At 41.3% G+C, this 21,263-nt stretch overlaps 1 protein-coding gene across 14 annotated transcripts in view; it reads left to right on the forward strand.

Annotated features, from left to right (window-relative positions):
• Positions 1–21,263, forward strand: part of RFFL (ring finger and FYVE like domain containing E3 ubiquitin protein ligase) — a 66,477-nt gene that overhangs the window by 1,634 nt on the left and 43,580 nt on the right. For 5 of the 14 annotated variants that reach the window (XM_058704292.1, XM_058704293.1, XM_058704285.1 and 2 more), the window contains exon 2: positions 14,097–14,223. The exons of 3 other annotated variants lie outside the window; for them this stretch is intronic. The gene's annotated coding sequence lies outside the window, so the exon portion shown is untranslated. Of the gene's footprint in view, positions 1–8,305; positions 9,393–10,989; positions 11,620–14,096; positions 14,224–16,803; positions 18,917–19,161; positions 19,305–21,263 lie in introns of those variants that run through there. 6 more of the 14 variants (XM_058704286.1, XM_058704295.1, XM_058704290.1 and 3 more) reach the window with 5 other exon arrangements.

A 21,263-nucleotide genomic window follows, 5' to 3' on the forward strand; every position in this document is an offset into this window, starting at 1 on the left:
GCTTGAAGGAAATTTCCATGTAATCTAGGAGACACCCACACACTTTAATGTCTATACCTAATTATGAAGATAAGCCCACTAAAAACTTTCAAATTGGTCAGGTAGAGGTAGAGAGCTGTTACTCTGACTGTTTACATTGGGATCAAGGGTTTTAAATTCTCTAAATTGACTTAATTTAACCATTTGCTAAAATACGCACAAAACAAGAGCTGTTCTCAGATTAGAAATTAATTTGTTTTTTTAAAAATTTTTTAATGTTTTTATTTATTATTGAGAGACAGAGAGACAGAGTGTGAGCAGGGGAGGGGGGACACAGAATCTGAAGTAGGCTCCAGGCTCTGAGCTGTTAACACAGAGCCCGACGCGGGGCTCAAACTCACCAACTGTGAGATCATGACCTGAGCCGAAGTCGGTCGCTTAACCGACTGAGCCACCCAGGTGCCCCAGAAATTAATTTGTTTTTAATCTTTCTCATGGCCAAGGGGTTGACATAACTAACTGCTTAGCACTATCTAATAATGCATCTTTAAGGCCTCTTAATATAGCAGTGGAAAAAGCATTTTCAATTACCAGCATTTAGAAAAGACAAAACAGCAACAGTAACAAAAAAGGGCACAATTTCTTCCCTAAACACATGTTCACTGTCATGTTTATTATAGCCACACCCATCTGTAAGAGTATTGTCCCTAGAACTTTCTGGAAACACCTATAGACACCTAAAGAGTGTTAGGGGGACAAATTCCACCTTGATGTCTTATAATAGAATCTTTAATGCTGCTATTGCTTTAATGGTAGACTAGAGACTTAAAAAAATATTTATTTTGAGAGAGAGTGCTGCACCCACGAGCAGGGGGAGGGGGAGAGAGAGAGAGAGAGAGAGGGAGGGTGGGAGGGAGAGAATCTCACGCAGGCTCCACAATATCCACTCAGCTCCACACGTGGCCTGAACCCACGAACCTCAAGATCATGACCTGAGCTGAAATCAAGAGTTGGTCGCTCAACCGACTGCGCCATCCAGGCACCCCTAGAGACTTTTATATCAAACTTGTACTGACCATAGTGTTTATATTTTGGGATGAAAGTTTTAACCTATGTACCTTTCGAATCTCCTCACCTCTCCAATACAGAGCTAAGTTATAATTTAGAGTTTAATGAGAATACATAGTTTTCAATTGCTATTGGTTAAATCTCAAGGGACGAGCTGCTTTATTATTGTTTGGTAATGATTACTGGTTTGGTAATGATTACTGGTTATTATTTTTGTTTGGTTACTGGTTATTGGTAGTGGTTACTTGTGTTTATGTAAGAAAGATTTTGGTAATTATAAGGACAATCTGTATTTTTTTATTACCTTTTTTTGGTTTATTTTTTAATTGAACTATAGTTGACACACAAGGACAGTCTTTTTATATGCAAACACACGAAGTCCCATTCTTTCAATAGGGAAATGGTTTGGTCATTTTCTTGTATTGTGACTTTATATTATCAACAGTGTTTTAAATAGGACTTTTAATAGGATATTCTGTTACATCTCAAATGAAAGCCATCCCTGACAGGAAGGAATCCTAGGCCTTGGCTCTCCCAGTTTCCAGGATTTATCAGTTGCCATGGTCAGGACAGTGGTTTTATCTAATCCTATAATGCCATTCTTACTTTAAACCCATTATCTTCCTTTCTCTTGATTAAGATGGTCATGAAGTTTCTTTGCTTTCCCCTGTGCAGGTTGAATATTCCCCATTTTTGATGCATTTGGGCCTGTTAACGTTCTGAATTGGAGCCAAACAGTTGGTTAAGAGAATCCTATTGCACAATCTTAAACATTTTCCTTTTTCAGAGCAAGCATAAAATCTGTGTTTCCTCTGGGGGGAAAATTAGCTTTTTGAATCTGATAGGAAAACCAAAGCTGGTTTTTCCAGCTTTGTACCAATACAAAATCTTAACCTTTCCTTTCTGGTTTTGCCAGTACAGTGACTGGTGACAGTAGTGAATGATGAACTAGAGCCATTGGGAGATCCCCAAGTCTTCCCGAATCAGTAAAAAAAGGTCACATTGTATTCAGTGCAACCTTTAGCCTTTTTAGTGTGTTTTATTGCAAGGAGTTCCCAAAAGCCAGCCATTCCTTGAAAGCTGCAGTTTGCAGCTGAGTCACTAAGGGGTTCTTTAAAAATACAGATTTCCCAGCCCCACCTCCTGGAGATTTGATTGAGTGAATGAGTGATGACCAAGAATCTACATTTTATTTATTTATTTTTTTAATTTTGTAAAAATGTTTATTTTATTTTTGAGAGACACAGAGCATGAGCTGTGTAGGGGCAGAGAGAGAGGGAGACACAGAATCCAAACCAGGCTCCATGCTCCGAGCTGTCAGCACAGAGCCCAATGGGGGGCTCCAACCCACGAACTGTGAGATCATGACTTGAGTGAGATCATGACCTGAGCCGAGTCAGAAGCTTAACTGACTGAGCCACACAGGCGCCCCAAGAATCTACATTTTAAAAACCATTCTGGCATCTATTTCCAAAAAGGTCCCCAAAGCGATTCTGATATGCAGCCAGGTTTGGGAGCCACTGTTGCACTGCTTTGAAATTCTTTACAAATGGTAGTCCCTTTAAAAGCATCATTATGGTATCCAGGATGTTTGATTTGCTAGAATAGCCCATTTCCTAGTCATGACAGATAACAAAGAGCTTTTATAACTTTTATGTAAATTACTTTACAAAGAGGCCCCCCACCCCCACCCCCCGCCCTCCCGCTGTATTATCTATCTGGAGTCATGAGGGAGGGTTGGTGAAAGTAGCTTCCTTTATTTCCTGAGTGGACAAATGAATGATAATGTGGAAACGACTGGAGGTCTGAATCGGTAGTCGAATCTAGTTACGATCAGTGTTGGATAGGAGAGATGCCTGGGAATTCTCCGCGTGTAGGATTTAAAAATAAAGCCAACTTGCCAGATGTTTCGCTGCTTCATAGCCAAAGAGCTTTATTGAAAATAATGGAGGCTTAATAGTCAATAAAATTTAGTCACGGGTCCTTTACGGAGTTCATGGAAGGAAGCACAATTGCTGAAGTACAGAACCATCCCAGTTAAAACAGAATTGGGGCACTCAACATGTTAGTTAGGGAATTAAACTTGGGAAAAGTGTAACAGTTGAGGAAATAGACAAACCTGGTTTTGAATCCCAATTCTTCCACCTCCTGGCCTCTGCTACTTCAAGACACGTTCCTTAATCTTTGTCAGCTTCATTTTCTTCATCCCCGAGATGAAAATAATACCTGATGGGATTGTTCCGTGGATTAAAAGAGAGAAGATACATTCTTTATACATTGCAGGCAACTCCATGAATGTTCACTTCTCCTACTTTCTGCTAGGATTTCTATTCCAGAGGCTTAAGATGTCTTTCTAAATCTGGCCTTCTCTGTATCTCTTTCCAGGAATATCTACTCTGTCAGCTCTTTTAGAGGGTCTCTGAAAGAGTGAGAACTAAAGTTAGGAACTGGATGATATGGGTAAAGAAGAATGAGTCATAGGACACTCAAAAGTGTTTTTAGAATGAGAGGAGTATAGGCATATATCCAGAGTTACTGTTTGCAGAAATGAATTAATGCCATCCAAATTCAGCCATACATATCTGTCTATCTGGGTGGTAGTGCGCGGGCACTCACATCAGTCTAGGAGGCTGTAAGGGTGGCCCCGTTAAGTAGCAGCTGACATCCATTTCTTCCCTCATCTCCCGTTCTCCCTTTCGGTCTCTTTTGTTTCTCTTTCCCTCTCTCCTCCCTTTCAAAGTGCCCTTCCTTTCGACTTGCCAATCATGCCCCAGTAATCACAGGCCAGGCCCCTGAAACTCCAGGCTAAAAGAGAGGTTGCTGGTTGCTAACACCTGTCTCCCAGCTAAATGAATAGGCCCTTTTGTGGGCAGGATGTTAAAAAAGCTGATTAGTACAATACTGGCTTAAAGGACCTATTAATGATACAGCATATGTAAATCAGAGAGTGATTCAAAGCCATTTTCAAGATTTCTTTCTTATACCATATATTTATTTTTTATATTGAATTATGATGTTGGTTGAAAGTTTGTGTCTAAACCATGAATCTGTTTATTGCCCAAACAGACTAATTTTTGTCATTTGATTGGGAATCATTTATATTCTAAAGAAGTTTCTACCCTTAAGGGCCTTTGTATTGTTCAGCAAATGTCTAACTGGTGTGTAATACAATTAAAGTTTTGTTCACTGCGCTGCTGACATAATTAGTTTAATTTCTGCTCCTTATATATTTCTCTTGGCAGCTGGGAAATTAAAATACTAGATGTTGCATAAAACTGCTTTTTTGAGGGGGTGATTTTACTGTCAGTTGAATGGACTTAGGCCCCAGGGTACATTTTTTAAGATGTCTTATTCAACTTTCCTGTAATAGTCTTCTTTCTCTCCATAGAATTAATGTATTAAGGCACATAATTGGCTATTTAAGCATTCAGAAGAGACAATGTTTGGCCTTTACCCCATGATTATATTTTTTCCTTACATCTCTTTTGAGGAAATGTGTGTAATTTTTGAAACCTCTAAGTATATTACACTTACACGAGCATGTGGACTTTTGCAAAGACTGGAGAGTGGAGTGGGTTTCTCTGATAAGGTGTATTATTTAATGCCCTCCCCAAATCACCTCTCTGTTCTTTTTAGATCATAGCGTTTGCAGACCTGATGTGAAAGTGGAGAGGCTGAGCTGCCTGGCAAATCCTCCTCACAATTTTTCTATGATACGTTTCACAGAAATGGCTCTAGTCTTCAGGAACAGAAGTTGCTCTCGAGGAGACTTTACGTTTAATTACTCTAATCCGCCCTTCATTTCCTATAGGATTCTTGCAGAGATTCTCACCAGGCTGCTGATTTCATGGAGTCATGACTTTACACAGGTTTTTAGCTCTGTTAAGGCTTCCAGCCTCTTTTTGTGTGTGTGTGTTTTTTTTTTTAATGGAAAGTGACCTTGGTCGGGTAATTTCTCCATTGTCCTCTCCTATAAAAAGATAAGCAAAACCTTCTTGCAATCTCAGCAGCCTTTTTCAGCAGCTACCCCTCGTGCTGATTTTGAACTTTTAAAAAATTTTGTTGAGCAAGTGTTACTTGACTTTTTAAAGCTGCCCCTCTCTGGTGCTGGGGGCTAGGCCCCCATCTCCCAGTTTAACATGCTCAGGCCTTCTGGAATCGCGTATAAAGACCCGATTTCATTGTCTCTGGGTTGTGGAGTGGTCAGGGCTCCCTAGGACAACTGTTTGTTTCCCCGCAGTCCAGTTCTAAAGGGAGGGGAAGCCCATCCCCATTTGAACTACCAGGAGCCAGTCTGATCGCCGAAAACATTTTAACTGCCTTGATCCTTTTGAAAGAAATGCTGCCTAGTCATCCTGAAACTTACAGGAAGTTAGGCCAACTGGAGGCTCTGCTGGCCTCTGAGTGGTTAATGCAGTTCGTTAGTAATCAGCACCATTGTTTATTTGCAACTGCTGGATTATGTTAAAAGACTTGCAAAAAAAGAAAAAAAAAAAGCTTTTCTTAAGTAAATGGAGCATCCTTCTCTCCCACCCCATCTTCTTCATGCTCTACTCATTTGCTTTGGAAAATCTTTCCAGTCTCAGTCCAGATGACAGGCATACAGACGAACAGCACAAGATTTGATCCTAAAATGTATAGAAGTGTGTTGTCCCTCCAGCATTTTCTGTGAATCTTACCTTTTTTCTTTATGATAATGTTTAAGACATCTGCCTGGGAAATAGCCTCATCCTATTTCTGCTTCCAGCCTTTTCCTAGGTCCTGAGTCAGTGGGTCCACAACCAATTAATTACACCTCCTCTTGACCATGGTAAACTATTATTTTATTAGTGTGGAAGAAGATTCACCAGAGCATAAGGCTTTAATCGAAAATGCTGGACAAAAGGAGCATTCTAGTTTGGAGAAAGAGAGCAGAGTGTTTTCTAGGGCTTGCTCTAGCAGCAGTAGGTCAGCTGAAGTTCAGTTAGTTGGAGGAATCTTTAGTCAAGGATGGTTCTAGGAAGAGGGGGAATTGGTTTTTTTGTAAAGTAGCAGCCATTGTTTGGGCATTTGGGATTTTTTGGAGGGGTGAAGAGGGAGAGTTAGGGGCTAACATTTTGTACAGTTGGAAGAAGGTGGCAGGAAGAATTGCGGATGCCAGGACCTTCTCAGCCCATAGCGGCAAATTCTGTCTTTCAGCTTCTCTCCTGTTTGCCTTGGTTTCTACCTTTTGGGCATGACTGGACTTCAGGTACCATTCTTGGTCATTTTATTTACTGATGGAAGAATTTGCTTAATCATTCTGAGTGCAAGCTGAAGTTTGCCAGTGTTTGCTACGGGATGGGTAGATGGGGAGAGGGGGTGCCTGAATATTCGGAGAAAGCTTGGCAAAGGCCACTCCACCTTCCTTACTGCCCTCACCGTATAGTTGGACCCAGCACTCCAGATGAATCTGAATCCTCTACTCCATGCCCACTGGTCTGATCCAGTTAGGTGTTTCCTAACTCTCTGGGTTGTTGACACAGTTGCGGACCAGCAGCTTGATGAATAGGGACAGTGAGCCAGCCAGTTAATAGGGGACATAAAAATGGTATCCTTCTGCCACTTCACCTCCAGATGATCTTCATCAGATTCTTAAACTTTGTGTGATAAAATTTTTGAGGGGTGCCTGGGTGGCTCAGTTAAGTGTCTGACTCTTGATTTTGGATCAGGTCATGATCTCATGGGCTGGGTTTGTGAAATCGAGCCCTGTGTTGGGCTCTGTGCTGACAGAGTGGAGCCTGCTTGGGATTCTCTACCCTGCTTGCAGGCACATAGGTGCTCTCTCTCTCTTTTTCTCCCCACCCCCTGTCAAAATAAATAAATAAACATTAAACATTTTTTTTTTCATACAGCATATCAACATGTCTCTTGTAGTACCAAAACTAATACTGAAAATGAAAATACACTGACAATTATTTTTAAATTGGTTTTTATTTGAGATATAGGCTGTCCATACCTGCACTGTACACACTTTTGGAAATGCTCATAAACTGTAGCCTGAAATCCTCCTTGTCTCATCTTTTTAGAAACAACACAAACATAAAAATAAGCCACTGGTTTTATTTGGGAGGGATTGCAGAAAATTCAAGAGTTCTGGGGTGTCTGGGTGACTCAGTTGGTCAAGCACCAGCTCTTGATTTCGGTTCAGGTCATGATCCCAGGGTTATGGATTGAGCCCTGCAATGGGCTCCTCACTGAACGTGGAGCCTGCTTAAGATTCTCTCTCTCCCCCTCTCTCCCTCCATCCCTCTCTCTCCCCATCCCTGCTTGCACTCTCTCTAAAAACAAACAAAACCATTTTGATGTCATAACATGTACATATTTACATGTATTTTTTTTTTTTTTTTTTACATTTTTTTTTTCAACATTTTTTATTTATTTTTGGGACAGAGAGAGACAGAGCATGAACGGGGGAGGGGCAGAGAGAGAGGGAGACACAGAATCGGAAACAGGCTCCAGGTTCCGAGCCATCAGCCCAGAGCCTGACGCGGGGCTCGAACTCACGGACCGCGAGATCGTGACCTGGCTGAAGTCGGACGCCACATGTATTTTAATTTACATTTGGTCTTCCCAACCAAACATCATTTTTTTGGGTTTTTTTTTTTTAACTTCTGTGCCCAACGTGGGGCCCAAACTCACAACCCTGAAATCAAGAGCCACAGGCTCCACTTACTGAGCCAGCCAGGCACCCTTACCAATGTCATTTTTATAAATGGGGAAAAGTTGGGGCATCTGGCTGTCTCAGTTGGTAAAGCACGTGACTCTTGGTCTCAGGGTCATGAGTTCGAGCCCCACATTGATGTAGAGATTACTAAAAAAAAATTTAAAAATGGGGAAAAGTTGAAATTTGTTACATATTACAAATATTATAAAAGTGTATTAGGGGCACCTGGGTGGCTCGGTCTGTTAAGTGCTGGACTTCAGCTCAGGACATGATCTCATGTTTCGTGGGTTCAAGCCCTGCGTCGGGCTCTGTGCTGGCAGCTCAGAGCCTGGAGCCTGCTTCAGAGTCTGTCTCCCTGTCTCTCTGCCCTTCCCCCAATCACACTCCATCTCTCTAAAAAATAAACATTGAAAAAAATTTTTTAAACATTAAAATATGCTTTCTGTAAGTTTTAATATACGAAATTAAAAATATTCTTTACCTAAGATAATTTATCAGGGATTACACACAAATTGTAACCTTTTTTATTCCTAAAAACATTGCTATAGTATATAAAAATATATGGGTGATCTCAAATTTTAGTGTGCCCCATAATCCCTGGGCACTTGTAAAAAAAAATTCAGTTTCCTGCTTCTTAGCCTAGACCTATACAATCAGTGTTTGGGACTGAGGCTTGGGTTTCTGACGACCATAATGATGATGGTGGTGGTGGTGGTGGTGATGATACTGAGAAATTCTGAAATTAGGAGGCTGCCTTTATTTTGCAGAGGAGGAATTTAAGGCCCAGAGGAGCTTAAGGCACTTTGAATAGCATTGTTCTAGGTGGTTCTGAGGACATTGATAATCACTGTCTTCCTCAGCTACCTGTTACCTGTAAATGAAACAGCCCTGAGCTCCCATCCCTGCTTGGGGAGAGAAGTTCCATCACCTGGTGATTTGCTAATTCAGAACCACAGTGTTACTACTTGGGAGATTAGGTGAGGGATACTTACCTTTAATATGCTTAAGAATAAGTCAGTATAACTTGCATTTGGTGCCTGGATCAGGAGGGATGTTTACCTCTTTTGACTAAGCACTAAAAAGGAGTTTTCAACCTCTTGGCCTAACTGTGAGTAACTTCACTCACAGTTAATAAAACCTTAAAAGTGTAAGACAAAATAAAATGGGGATGTGCGGTTTTTTTGAGGCACTAAAGTTTGCGGTGCCTTTTTTAGAAGCCTTTTATAAGTAGTCTAGGAACAAATCTTCCTAGTTTGTGTTGCTGTAATGTCAACATGAATGTTGATATGGAGCAGGGGGGGATAATCTCTGCAGGCTTTGCATCCTGGTTTAAATTGCCTAGTTGGATAAAATGTCAAACTTGATAGATTATTGGAGCTGTTATTTTGGTGGTTAAACAAAAATGAAACTGTTTGGATGTTCTCAAGGAACACTGCTCCCTGTGTCTGGACTTTGCACTGGAGAAAGTTTCAATTGTTCAGAAGCAATACTAGTTAGAAAATGCAGCTTCTGTGGCTCCTAGCACAGCTGTCTAAATTACCAGCTCTGTTGGGGCCTTTGGACAAGCATTGTTGAACACTTTTGGAAACAATTTACGTTTCTGATTCCAAAACGTCTTGGCTGTTCCCTGAATAGTTGGGAAACCTAGAAGTGGAGAAAGGTATGGCATTGTGTCTAGATTATTCAAGTCAAAACTGTTTTCTTTAAGTGTCTCTTGAACAAATGTCTCTCGCCATCTTTCTGACTGGGGTGGGTGCGGTGGGGTGGGGTGGGGTGGGTGTGGGGGACTGTAAAGAGAATGTTGACTCCCTGGGCCTTTCTTTCCTAGTTACTGACTATTCAGTAGGATGGCATGTTGTCCGGCAGTGTGCCACCTACAGAGGACTTTGGTTATTATAAGCTTGATTAGGAAAGAAGGATGGAGAACATGAGTGTGAGGATACAGATGTGTTTGAAAGTCTGTGCCTGCTGTGTGAAGCCTTGAATTTGCACTTTGAACATTTGATTTGGTGAAGGACATTATAAAACTGTCTCGACAAAACAGCTCCCTTTCCTATTGAAATCATATTTTGCCCACGAGAGTTTGGGAAGCATTAGGCCTGCTCAGCAGGGTTTATTTTACTCATTCCATTGTGTAAAATGATACGTTTTTTCTGAACAGAATTGTATGCGTTGCTTGGTGGGAGTCAGGGGAAGGCTTACTCTTGTCTAAAAGTATGAGAGAATTTGGTGGAAGACTGATGAAAAGACTGACATTTCTTTTGCTGTGTTATACTTGTCTTTGTGCCATATTTTACCTGTATAAAAATTACCAACACTCCCTGTGTACTTGCTGTGTGCAGGGACTTGACTATATGAACTTATTTCATCCTCCCAACAGTTTTACGAAGCATGGGTACTAGTTTCTGTGTTCCACAGATGTGAAAACACTGCACAGAGAAGTTAAGTGATGGGTGCAAGGCCACACAGTGTTTGAACCCTTCTGACTGTGAAGTCCAAGCTTTCAACCACCAGGCTATAGTGGCCACACGGTCCGCTGACACATCCGTTACCATTACTTTTCAGAGTATGTCTTCAGAAGTAGGTTCTAGTTCATATAGTGGTGGGCTTTGAAATTTCTTATATGTGGGCCTCTTTGTGTGGAATGGTATTTATTTATTTATTTATTTATTTATTTATTTTCAACGTTTTTTATTTATTTTTTTTTGGGACAGAGAGAGACAGAGCATGAACGGGGGAGGGGCAGAGAGAGAGGGAGACACAGAATCGGAAACAGGCTCCAGGCTCCGAGCCATCAGCCCAGAGCCCGACGCGGGGCTCGAACTCACGGACCGCGAGATCGTGACCTGGCTGAAGTCGGACGCTTAACCGACTGCGCCACCCAGGCGCCCCTGGAATGGTATTTAAAAAGAGTATTAGGTGCCTGGGTGGCTCAGTTTGTTGAGTGTACGACTTGGTTTTGGCTCAGGTCATGATCCCAGGGTCATGGGATCAAGCCCCACTTGGGGCTCTATGCTGAGCATGGAGCCTGCTTAAGATTCTCTCTCCTTCCCTCTGCCCCTCTCCTCTGCTGGCTCTCTAGCTCTCTCTCTTAAAAAAAAAAAAAAAAAAGAAAGAAAAGATGTTAGCAACACTTGTTACTTACTAGTTTTAGTTCTGTTAGCACTGAAGTGTTGTTTCATGGTTTATTCCAAATTCTAACATTATAATTGTATTTTTAAAAATTTATTTATTTTTTTTGAGAGAGAGAGAGAGAAAGTGGGGCAGGGGCAGAGAGAAAATCCCAAGCAGGCTCTGCATTGTCAGTACAGAGCCCAGTGTGGGGCTCAAACCCACGAACCATGAGATCATGACCTAAGTCAAAATCAAGACTTGGATGCTCAACCAACTGAGCCACCCAGGTGCCCCTGTAATTGTATTTGGTGTATAAACCAGTCGCCCTTAAAAGCACATTTGGCTAAACAGCTAAAGCTTTGGCTTAGAGAAGGATTTATTGATGGCTTTTCATTTTTCAATTATTTTTTTTCTGGTGGGGGCAGTGTCTTCCTGTTTGTCACTAGGCCTCAATAAATTGCCTTCTACATAAGACATGTAGATGTTCTGACTTCCTGTTGTAAATGATAATGGAATAAATGGTGATAGACCATTTTCAGGAGGAAGTCCTGATCAGTACAGAAAGTAAAACTTTGCTCTCTGGGCTTGAGACATGTGTCCTGCTTCCCCTACGTATGAAACCCTTGAGGACTGGCTTGAAGAATCACAGAAGCAGCATCATTTAATTTTTTTCTGCTAACCTCTCCCTCACATTTTTGGAGAATGCTCCTGAGACTTTTGTAAGGAAAGCTATTTGTAGTAAGAAGCCTGTCACATGTGAGGTGCCCTACCTGGTAACCACGTCTTTCACAATTTCTTTGTCTTGTTACTGCAGTGTTCAGATGCTTTTGATTTCCAGCAGGGTACTTTCGGCTGAATGCTGAGCTGAAACTACAGCAGAATTCATTCTGTGTGGGTTACTCCTTCCTTTTGGCTCATTGCTCATGGCTCTGGGGGAGCTCAGACGGAAATACAGGGAGGGATGAGGCACAGGTAATGCCTGAAATGTATTTCAGGTGGTTGGGCCAGCAACTGATCCATGCTTAGAGAATCTTTTTTCTTTTTTTTCTGGCATGGTAGGAACTGCAAAATAAGAAGAAATGTGCTTTGCTTTACAAACTTTTCGCCTTTCTGGGTTCCCCGTGGTGATCGGACAGTTGAATGAGTAGTTGCACTTTTATAGTCACATCATCCCTAATCCTCGGCAACCAGCGATCTGTTCTCTGTCTGTATAATTTTGTCATTTCTGAAATGTTATGGAAATGGATTCACAACAATATGTGACCTTCTGAGATTGGCATTTTTAACTTAGCACGATGCCTTCCATGCAAGTTGTGTGTTGTAGTAGCCCGTTCCTTTTTGTTGAGAAGTAGTGGATGTGCCACAGGTTTTTTTTAGCGATTCACCTATTGGTTGTTTCCAGTTTTCAGAATGTAAATAAAACTGTCACGGACATTTGTTTAGAGGTGTTTTGTGTATACAAGTTCTAATTTCTCTAGATTAAGTGCCTAGGAGTACAATTGCTGAGTCGGATGGTTTATATATGTTTATTTTTTTATTTTATTTTATTTTTATTTATTTATAATAAAATTTTTATTTTATTTTATATTTATAATTCAAAAATGTTTAATTTATACTTATGTATAATTTAAAAATGTTTATTTTATTAATTTTTACTTATTATTTTAATGTTTTACTTTATTTTATTAATTTTTATTTTTTTAATGTTTTATTTATTTTTGCGAGGGTACGAGTTGGGGAAGGGCAGAGAGAGAGGGGGAGTGAGAATTGCAAGCCTGACAAGGTGCTGGGAGGGGAGACTTCAAACTCATGAACCATGAGATCATGACCCGAGCTGAAATCGAGTTGGATACTTGGGGGCACCTGGGTGGCTCAGTCGGTTAAGTGTCTGAGTTCGGCTCAGGTCATGATCTCACAGTCCGTGAGTTCGAGCCCTGCGTCAGGCTCTGTGCTGACAGCTCAGAGCCTGGAGCCTGCTTTGGATTCTGTGTCTCCCTCTCTCTCTGCCCCTCCCCCATTCACGCTCTGCCTCTGTCTCTCAAAAAGTGAATAAACATTAAAAAAAATTTTTTTTAAAGAGGTGGATGCTTGGGGCGCCTGGGTGGCTCAGTCGGTTGAGCGTCCGACTTCAGCTCAGGTCACGATCTCGCGGTCCGTGATTTCGAGCCCCGCGTCAGGCTCTGGGCTGATGGCCCAGAGCCTGGAGCCTGCTTCCGATTCTGTGTCTCCCTCTCTCTCTGCCCCTCCCCCGTTCATGCTCTGTCTCTCTCTGTCTCAAAAATAAATAAATGTTAAAAAAAAAAAAAAAAGAGTTGGATGCTTAATCAACTGAGCCACCCAGGTGCCCCAAATTTCTGGTTAGTTCTTTAGAAATTTGCCTCAGTGAATATATCCTTAAATATGCTGAAAATTGGTTTTACAATGGCCCTACCATCTTATTCACATAGCTGTTTTTTTGTCAAGTGACCTTAGGTACCCCACTTCTGGTAATATTACTTAGCTTATGTCACTCATTTAAAAATACTAAAATAGCACGAGAGTGTAATATAAAGCAGGAGGCAAACCCCATCCTTATCAGAAGTAACTACTATGAAATGGTTTTAAACTTTTGAACTATATGTGTTTTGTATCTTTTTTCACTCTATGTGTATGTATATTCTGTGTGTGTGTGTGTTCGTGTTCCCGTAGTCCCCATCTGCTGTTATGTTAATGCTTTTTTTGTTTTCAGTGGAGAATGTATTATGGGCATTTTGGCTGTGATTTTTTTTTTTAAGTGCTTCAGCTTGGGATAGTGTTGTTTTCCTTTTTCTAACCCCTTTTGTTCTCTTATAAAAGGCATGAGAGAAGGCATGAGAGGTACCTTTGAAAGACCTAAACAAAATGTATTTTATTCTTCGTTACATGAGTTTGGGTTGAAATAAGGTTGTAGCTTTATTTGCAAGGAAATCAGCAGAATTCTGGATGTTGGAATCTACCTATCCACTTTATTATAAGTAATGCAAGTTTGATTTTATGAACCTTGAGGGAAGCAAGAGCTGTGAGCACAATAATCTTTGGAGAACGTACAGTCCTTTGGGTATTAGCCTACTCATCAGGGGCTTAATCAGATGGAGTGTTTTCTTAAGTGCTACTGAAATGCACAGTTCAGTCTTTATTTTGAAATCTCTCCTGTCTACTGTCTCTCTTCCATTATTTTGATTACCTTGATGGGACATTCAAGCTGTGCAGCCTTACTCTTTTATTTCCACAGCCTACACAAGCCAGTTTGAAGATTAACTGTAGGTGAACAGGTAGTTTTGTCTACTTGGCCAGAAATCACCCATCCAGATGAGACACATGTCAACAGAGGCCCCATAGACTTGGTCACCTGCGAGAAGGTAACTTAAATCTTGTGGCATTTTAGTGGAAACCAAAGTGAAAAGTCAGAAAGTTTGACTTATGGGAGGCAGGGCATGGGTATGGGAGGTGGCAGGGAGTAGAGAGAGAAAGAGGAGTGTGTGTGGATGTATTTAAAGAGGAGAGTCCAGAGGTACACAGTAAAGAAGAATTGTGAATTCAGGAAATCTTCAGAGGTGAATTACAGAATCTTTGTTCCGAGAGGGTGGTTACTGGGGAATAGGACGTGAGCCTACTAGTCACTTCATTATGAAGCTATGGGAGTTGTTTACGTGATGGAGTTGGAGGACAAGGGCCTGTCCCTGCCCTTCTTCTGTATTAACAACTCAGGAGAGAAAATGAAGAAATAGCTTTGTAAAGGAAATTACACTATCAGACGGTTCCCACATTTCCATCACCAGGTTTCTAAATTGAGCTGCCCAGGATAGCAGATTGGTCACGTTGCTGACTTCCTTTCCCTCCATCTTGTTATTAGGGCCTCCGACTGTGTCCTGTCAGCTTAGGATTCTTCCTTTTCCCGCAGGCTTGCTACTTTTTCAATTCCCTGACATTTAGGGATCTAGTATTTCACTGTGACTGAGGTAGGCAGTTGCTGTACCCTCAATATTGGATACCCTTCTGAACTATTACACCGCAGTGGATAATCAAATGCCCACAATTACATTATAGACCAGATTCTGGTCACTGTACCATCAGAGACAGACTCACATCACGTGCCCTCACACAGCTGGTTGTGGGGGGGGGGGGTGTTGTTTTGCAGCAAAGTGCTGTGAAGCAGGTTCCCACACCTGAACATGAAAGTGGCTCGTTAAAGATTAAAAGGACTGCCTGGTCCTTCTGGCCCCAAGATGGAATGATCCCCGGCATGGTGACAGCCTCTGTCTCCCAGGAGAGGCCATTTTATACAGGAGGGTTGTGCTTCCAAATGTTACAGTAAGCCTGCATTGGCTGATGCTGTGGTGATAAGTTGGAATTTGGGTACTCTCAAGACATATGAGCTATATAGCATCCCATGGTTTGAATTTCTGGGCAAAACTGCCTCATCAGGAAGTCAAAAGCCTCTACTTTCAACCTGTGCCTTTTGGGAGGTTTTATCCTTTGTTTTATTTGACTATTCTGTTGAGTCAAGTGAACTTTAATCTTCACAGCCATAAAAATTCCATTAAGCCCCTTGTACTGCATCCCAGGTGTGAAAGTGTCTCAGTATAACGACTGTGGGTGACAGCTAAAATCCTTAAGAGTAGTTAGGGTAGGGGCGCCTGGGTGGCGCAGTCGGTTAAGCGTCCGACTTCAGCCAGGTCACGATCTCGCGGTCCGTGAGTTCGAGCCCCGCGTCAGGCTCTGGGCTGATGGCTTGGAGCCTGGAGCCTGTTTCCGATTCTGTGTCTCCCTCTCTCTCTGCCCCTCCCCCGTTCATGCTCTGTCTCTCTCTGTCCCAAAAATAAAAAAAAAAAAAAAAAAAAAAAAAAAAAAAGAGTAGTTAGGGTAATAATTGTCTCTGGAGGCTTGAAGAAAATAATGGTCCAGTTGACAAAATAAATACAGTTCAGTTGTTGTATACTTGGTGATTCTTGTGGGTAAGAGGACTAATGTCTGTGGCATACTCAGGGAGACTGTGGCTCATTTTGATGGTCTTTGAAACACAACTTTTCATTTTATTGTAAACAGTGCTCGGGGAACATAGCTATATGACTGGTATCTCAAAATATTTGAGTCCCACCTGCATCAGAATCACGTGGGAGCAGGAGATGATTATTGAAAATTCTGATTCTTGGGCCTCTCCACTTGGGCTAATCCAGAATGTCTGAGGGACTCGGATGAGAAAGAATTATTTTCAGTAGGCACCCCTGTGGATTCTTAAGTACCCCTAGAGTGGATTCTTGAGTATCCTAAAATTTACTCATTTTTCACATTTAATTTCTGTGATTTATTAGACGATAGATGTTTGGTTGATGCTCATCTGTCTTTTTTGAAGGGGAGGTACTCTAGTTTTTTAAAAAAGGTTAGAAGATCCTAGAACTCCAAAGATGAGAATTTGGCAATGTCCCTAATACTCAACAAGCTGAGGCGGCCACTGGTTTCTGGAGACTTGGATTTATCAATTCAACCTCTTCTCCATAAGAGAAAGGATATGAACATTAATAAGATTAATTTTGTTGAAAAGAATAAATGTGCAGTATCCTTTAGGATGTTGGGGAGGGGAAAGTAGGTAAAAGGGAGATGATAAGAGGAAAAAGTGAGAAAGGGAAAAGATTAGTTAATAAATGGTAAAACATTTAACCCAGTTTTAAATTACCAATACTTGGGGTGCCTGGGTGGCTCAGTCGGTTAAGCATCTGACTTCAGCTCAGGTCATGATCTCACAGTCTGTGAGTTCGAGCCCCGCGTCAGGCTCTGTACTGACAGCTCAGAGCCTGGAGCCTGCTTCTGATTCTGTGTCTCCTTCTCTCTCTCTACCCCTCCCCCGCTCATGCTCTGTCTCTCTCTCTCTCAAAAATAAACATTAAAAAATTTTTTTAAAAAAAATAAATAAATTACCAATACTTGAATATGTGTTCCTTGTTAAAACAAAAAAATTCAAATTCTCGTGAAACTGAAAATACCTCCTGGATCTCCCATTGCAGCTCCCTCCCTGATGTGTGTATCCTCCCATATCTTTTTGTATGTATTTGGTAATTCTCTATGGATTTGGAAGATGACAGAATCCAGAGATGTGAATTTTTTTTCTCTTTTGACACCTGGCTTACTTAACATTTGTAACGTTAAGATCTCTTGCAGAAAAAAAAAGGGGGGGGCCTATAAATAGCATTACATATTCCTGTTCAAGAAAAGCAGTGAGTGTGAGTGTGTGCAGATATCACACACACACACACACACACACACATACACACACACTTAATCTCCTGTGACCACCCATAAAAGGTACCTTTAGGTGAGGAATAACTTGTCTGAGTTTTAACATAATGCATTGAGAGAACTTAATAAGCACAAAGCCACAATTATTTTTCTTATTTCTCGTTTTCATATAACCTCCTAGTTTTCATATAACCTCATAAAACTTCAAGTGCCTGAAGCCATTTGTTCAGATTTAGCATCTTTTGAAAGCTCTAAATCAGTGTAATCCTCAGCCTTTCCAGTCTAAAAGAAGGAACTGGGATGGGTATGTATGGTTATATTTTGGGGAAACTGATTGGAACTGTACAGAATCCCAAACCGGGAAATGATAATCTGCCATATTTCTCTTCACCTGCTAATGGTGTTTATTTTAGCAGAATTAGGAGATTCTCATGCTCCTGGCCCCTGTGTTGCTGTTTATATAATTTACATTTACTTCCTGGGTATAGTACCATCTGAATTTTCTCTTCCTTTTTTACAGTTACTAATATAGAATGAGCCAGAAGCCTCTAACAATGTTTTTTCCAAAAGAGGTTTCAAATTTGTCCATTACTGTACGAACCTTGAAAGTTGCTCCATACCAGAATGTTGTTTATCATCAACTACAGAAATATTTCTTAAAATGTGGTCCATGAGATAATGGTTGTCAGCTGCTGTAAAATGCTTTTATCATTTGAAAAGAACTAATTAACACATACTGTAGGAAAACTTCTTTTAAACAGCCATTTTCTGAAAAAGAAAATGCTGAAAGGGAGGAAATAAAAGAGAGAACATTTTATAAAACCTTATAAAGCCCAGTGTGGCTATCCTACTGGAATAATGTAATTAAGGGGAATTAAGCAAGTTGGATAAATAACTTTTTTTTTCTTTAACTAGACCCTTGAAAAGGAATAGAATTAAGTAGCATAGTTATTAAACCCAAAATCTGACGGTCTGCACATACATTTTAATTAACCTAATAACATTTACTGAATGACAGGCTGGGCTGGTAGTTATATCCAGAGTTCATAGCATGTGGGATCTGCCTTGAAGGATGGACAAGGCTTGCAATGGGAGCCTTGAATGCCCATGCTAAGGAAGAGCTGGTAGCTGTGGGAAATTTTGAGCAGGCAACAGAAGGATCTGATATGAAATCTCGTTTCTTTCTTATCAAATGAGAAAACACAGAAAGCAAGGGCTTAATCTTTTGTTTTCTTGGTATAGCACCAAAGCCCGTTCTAGCTGGTCAGGGCAAATTCAATAATAATTAATAGCTGTTGATGAACCAGTCATTCTAGAATTGATTATTTAATAAGCTGGCCAATAAATGAGAATCGACCTAGATTTAGGGATTTTTAAATGTAAGTGGTAATACAGTTTTCACACACTCCTGTATTCCTTAAGCATCTGGTAGGTGTGATGGTGGATAATGTAGCTTAAGCTGTGTGTGGCAGCTGATTAAACAAAAAAGCCTTCAGTTATTTCTGTCTTAATTTGAGATTTTGAATTGCCTAAGGAAATAGAAAGGTCAGAGAAGGCCTAGTAGGGAAAAAGAAGAGTGAGCCTGGTCATAGTTGACAGAAATTCACTCTGATGATTTGACCAGCTAAGGATGACTGGGCAAGTTCTGGAGTCCTCTAACCCAGATGTTCTAATTTGTAAATGCAAAGTGACTTCTTTATCAGCCACTCTGGAGAAATCTTCAGGGCTGTGAACCTGCTACCTTCGGTAATCTTGCTGCCCTGAGCCCCGGGCAGTTCTCAAATGTAACTTTGGAAAGTGACCACTGGAGCCTCCCAGGTAAGGGCTCCAGAGGCAGCCGATCGACCAGCAGGAGGGCCATGAGGAAGCTGCCCCCGGTAATCAGCACTGGATTAAAAAAAAAAATCAGTGGGGCGCCTCTTCTTTTTCGAGGTTGCACTTGATTGTGGTTGGCTCAGGCTGGGTTGTTTGGGAAAGAGGAGTTTTGCCTAGCATGAGTCAGCACTGCCCTGGGTAAACCGCCTGCTCTGTTGCAATCTCGCTTACCAAAGATACGTCCCCAGGCGGCACCATTCACTCTGCCTGAAAGCTGCTGCTGTTGGCTCCTGAGATGAGCTCATCTGAAATGGCTCCAAGGACCTCAGCGGCAGGAACTGGAGGCAGCCTGCTCTCTGCTGTGGTAATGTTTTGAAACAGGCAAAACCAGGTAACCCCAGACTGTTTTCTCTTAGTTTCATTTTCATCAGCTAGACTGAGCTGCAGGACGAACTGGGCCAGTCCTTTGTCTCAGAAGTTCGTTAATGCCTTAACAGTTTGGGTGTCTTAAAGTCAGTCCTTCAGTCCTTTGGAGGGGGTCTGAAGGGGTGAAGTTTCACTTCACTTGGGATCTGGATGTGGTTTTAGACCTAATTAGACCATTTATTACAGAAACCTTAGAGAAGCCAAACACATCAGGCTTACAGCTTTATCCATCTTTTGCTCTTATAGTTTCTGTCCTATGTTTTTTGAGAAGCAGTTTGGTCAAACTGAACCGTTATTAAAGGAAGAGAGAGAAGCAAAGGTATTTTATTATCTACCTAATCATTGGGAATATTGAATTATAGGGAACGCTGTCTTATCAGTGAGTTTCCGTATTTCTGAGGTACTATGAAGCACCTCTCCTCATCCCTAATTCTGATCAGACTACTATTCTCTCTCCCTCCTGCTCTTCACTTCTAACCTTGTTTTAAAAAAAAAATTTTTTTTTAATGTTTATTTATTTTTGAGACAGAGAGAGACAGAGTGCAAATGGGGGAGGGGCAGAGAGAGGAAGACAGAATCTGAAACAGGCTCCAGGCTCTGAGCTGTCAGCACAGAGCCTGATGCGGGGCTCGAACCCATGAACCGTGAGATCATGACCTGAGCCGAAGTCGGACGCTTAACTGACTGAGCCACCCAGGCGCCTCTCTCTTCTAACCTTTTTAAATCTTCAGCCTCAATGCTAGGCAGTTGCCCCTCAAAGTTTGCTTCTGCTCCTTCCAGTTCCCCCCAAGTGGCACATGTTCTTTTACCTCAGGCCTTTAAGGCCTTTACATAAGCCAGCCGTCTCTAAAACACCCTGCCCCAACTTAACCTAGCTACTGGCTTTAGCCCGGAAGTCACTTCTTCCACAAAGTCTCTTCTTATTCACCAAGACTGGATGAGTACTCAGGAGAACACAGAATTTACTCTGACCATAGGGTATATCAAGAATCACCATCTGTTTTCTTAGACTTCTATCCATATTACTTGGCACATGGTTCTCAGGGTAGAATGAGGAAGAACCTATAGTGTACTTCCTCAGCTCTGATCCTCTTACCAAACCATTTGTTATTTCGGCTTCTACCCACATTACCTTGCTCGTGTTTTCCTGAAGAACCCAAGTAAACTCCAGATTACCAAACCCAGTGTTGTGGTTTTAGCCTCCACCTTACTTAATCTCTGCTTGGCATGTGGCAGTGTTGAACCATTCCTTCCCTGCCACCCCCAACCCTCTTCATTTGGCTTTGAGGCTACCTTGTCTCTTCTGAGTTTCCAGTGTCCTTCTGTTATTTCTTTATATTCTCTTTTGACTATCCCATAAATGTTGAGATACTCCAAGGCTTTGCCTTGGGTGTCTTTCCACTCTTCCCCATAGCTTTACTCCAAGGATCTCAAATATACCCATAAATTCAGCTATCCTCAGTATGTCTTACCAACTGGCTGTCTGTCCCACGCTTCAGATCCTTATTTCCAATTTGATAGACTTTGTCCAACTTGACAAACCTACCAGAGTGTTCAAAAGGCATCTTAAATTGTTACATAATCTCCACTACCCAGTATCAGTTATCTGCTTGTATTGCTGTAGGTTTGAACTCTGTTAATGATGTCTACCAGATCTTCCTATTCATACTTTTTAATGCCTCACATCATCTAAATATGCTAAATCCATGGTTGCTTAAACCCTTTTGATTGTATTATTGGAGTACTGTTTGATGTGTGGCTTTCCTTCATTTCCACTGTATTGCATTACTGTACCAGAGGTCAGAAAGTAGACATTTTGTTTAACTAGTCCAATGGCTTAAAATGTGTGTAAATAGTTTTAGGAAGGGCCTGCACTCTTCAATGATTACAGGTAACTGGGATGCCTGGGTGACTCGGTCATTTA

Source organism: Neofelis nebulosa, chromosome 16 (genome assembly GCF_028018385.1).
Source record: "Neofelis nebulosa isolate mNeoNeb1 chromosome 16, mNeoNeb1.pri, whole genome shotgun sequence".
Lineage (NCBI taxonomy): Eukaryota > Metazoa > Chordata > Mammalia > Carnivora > Felidae > Neofelis > Neofelis nebulosa.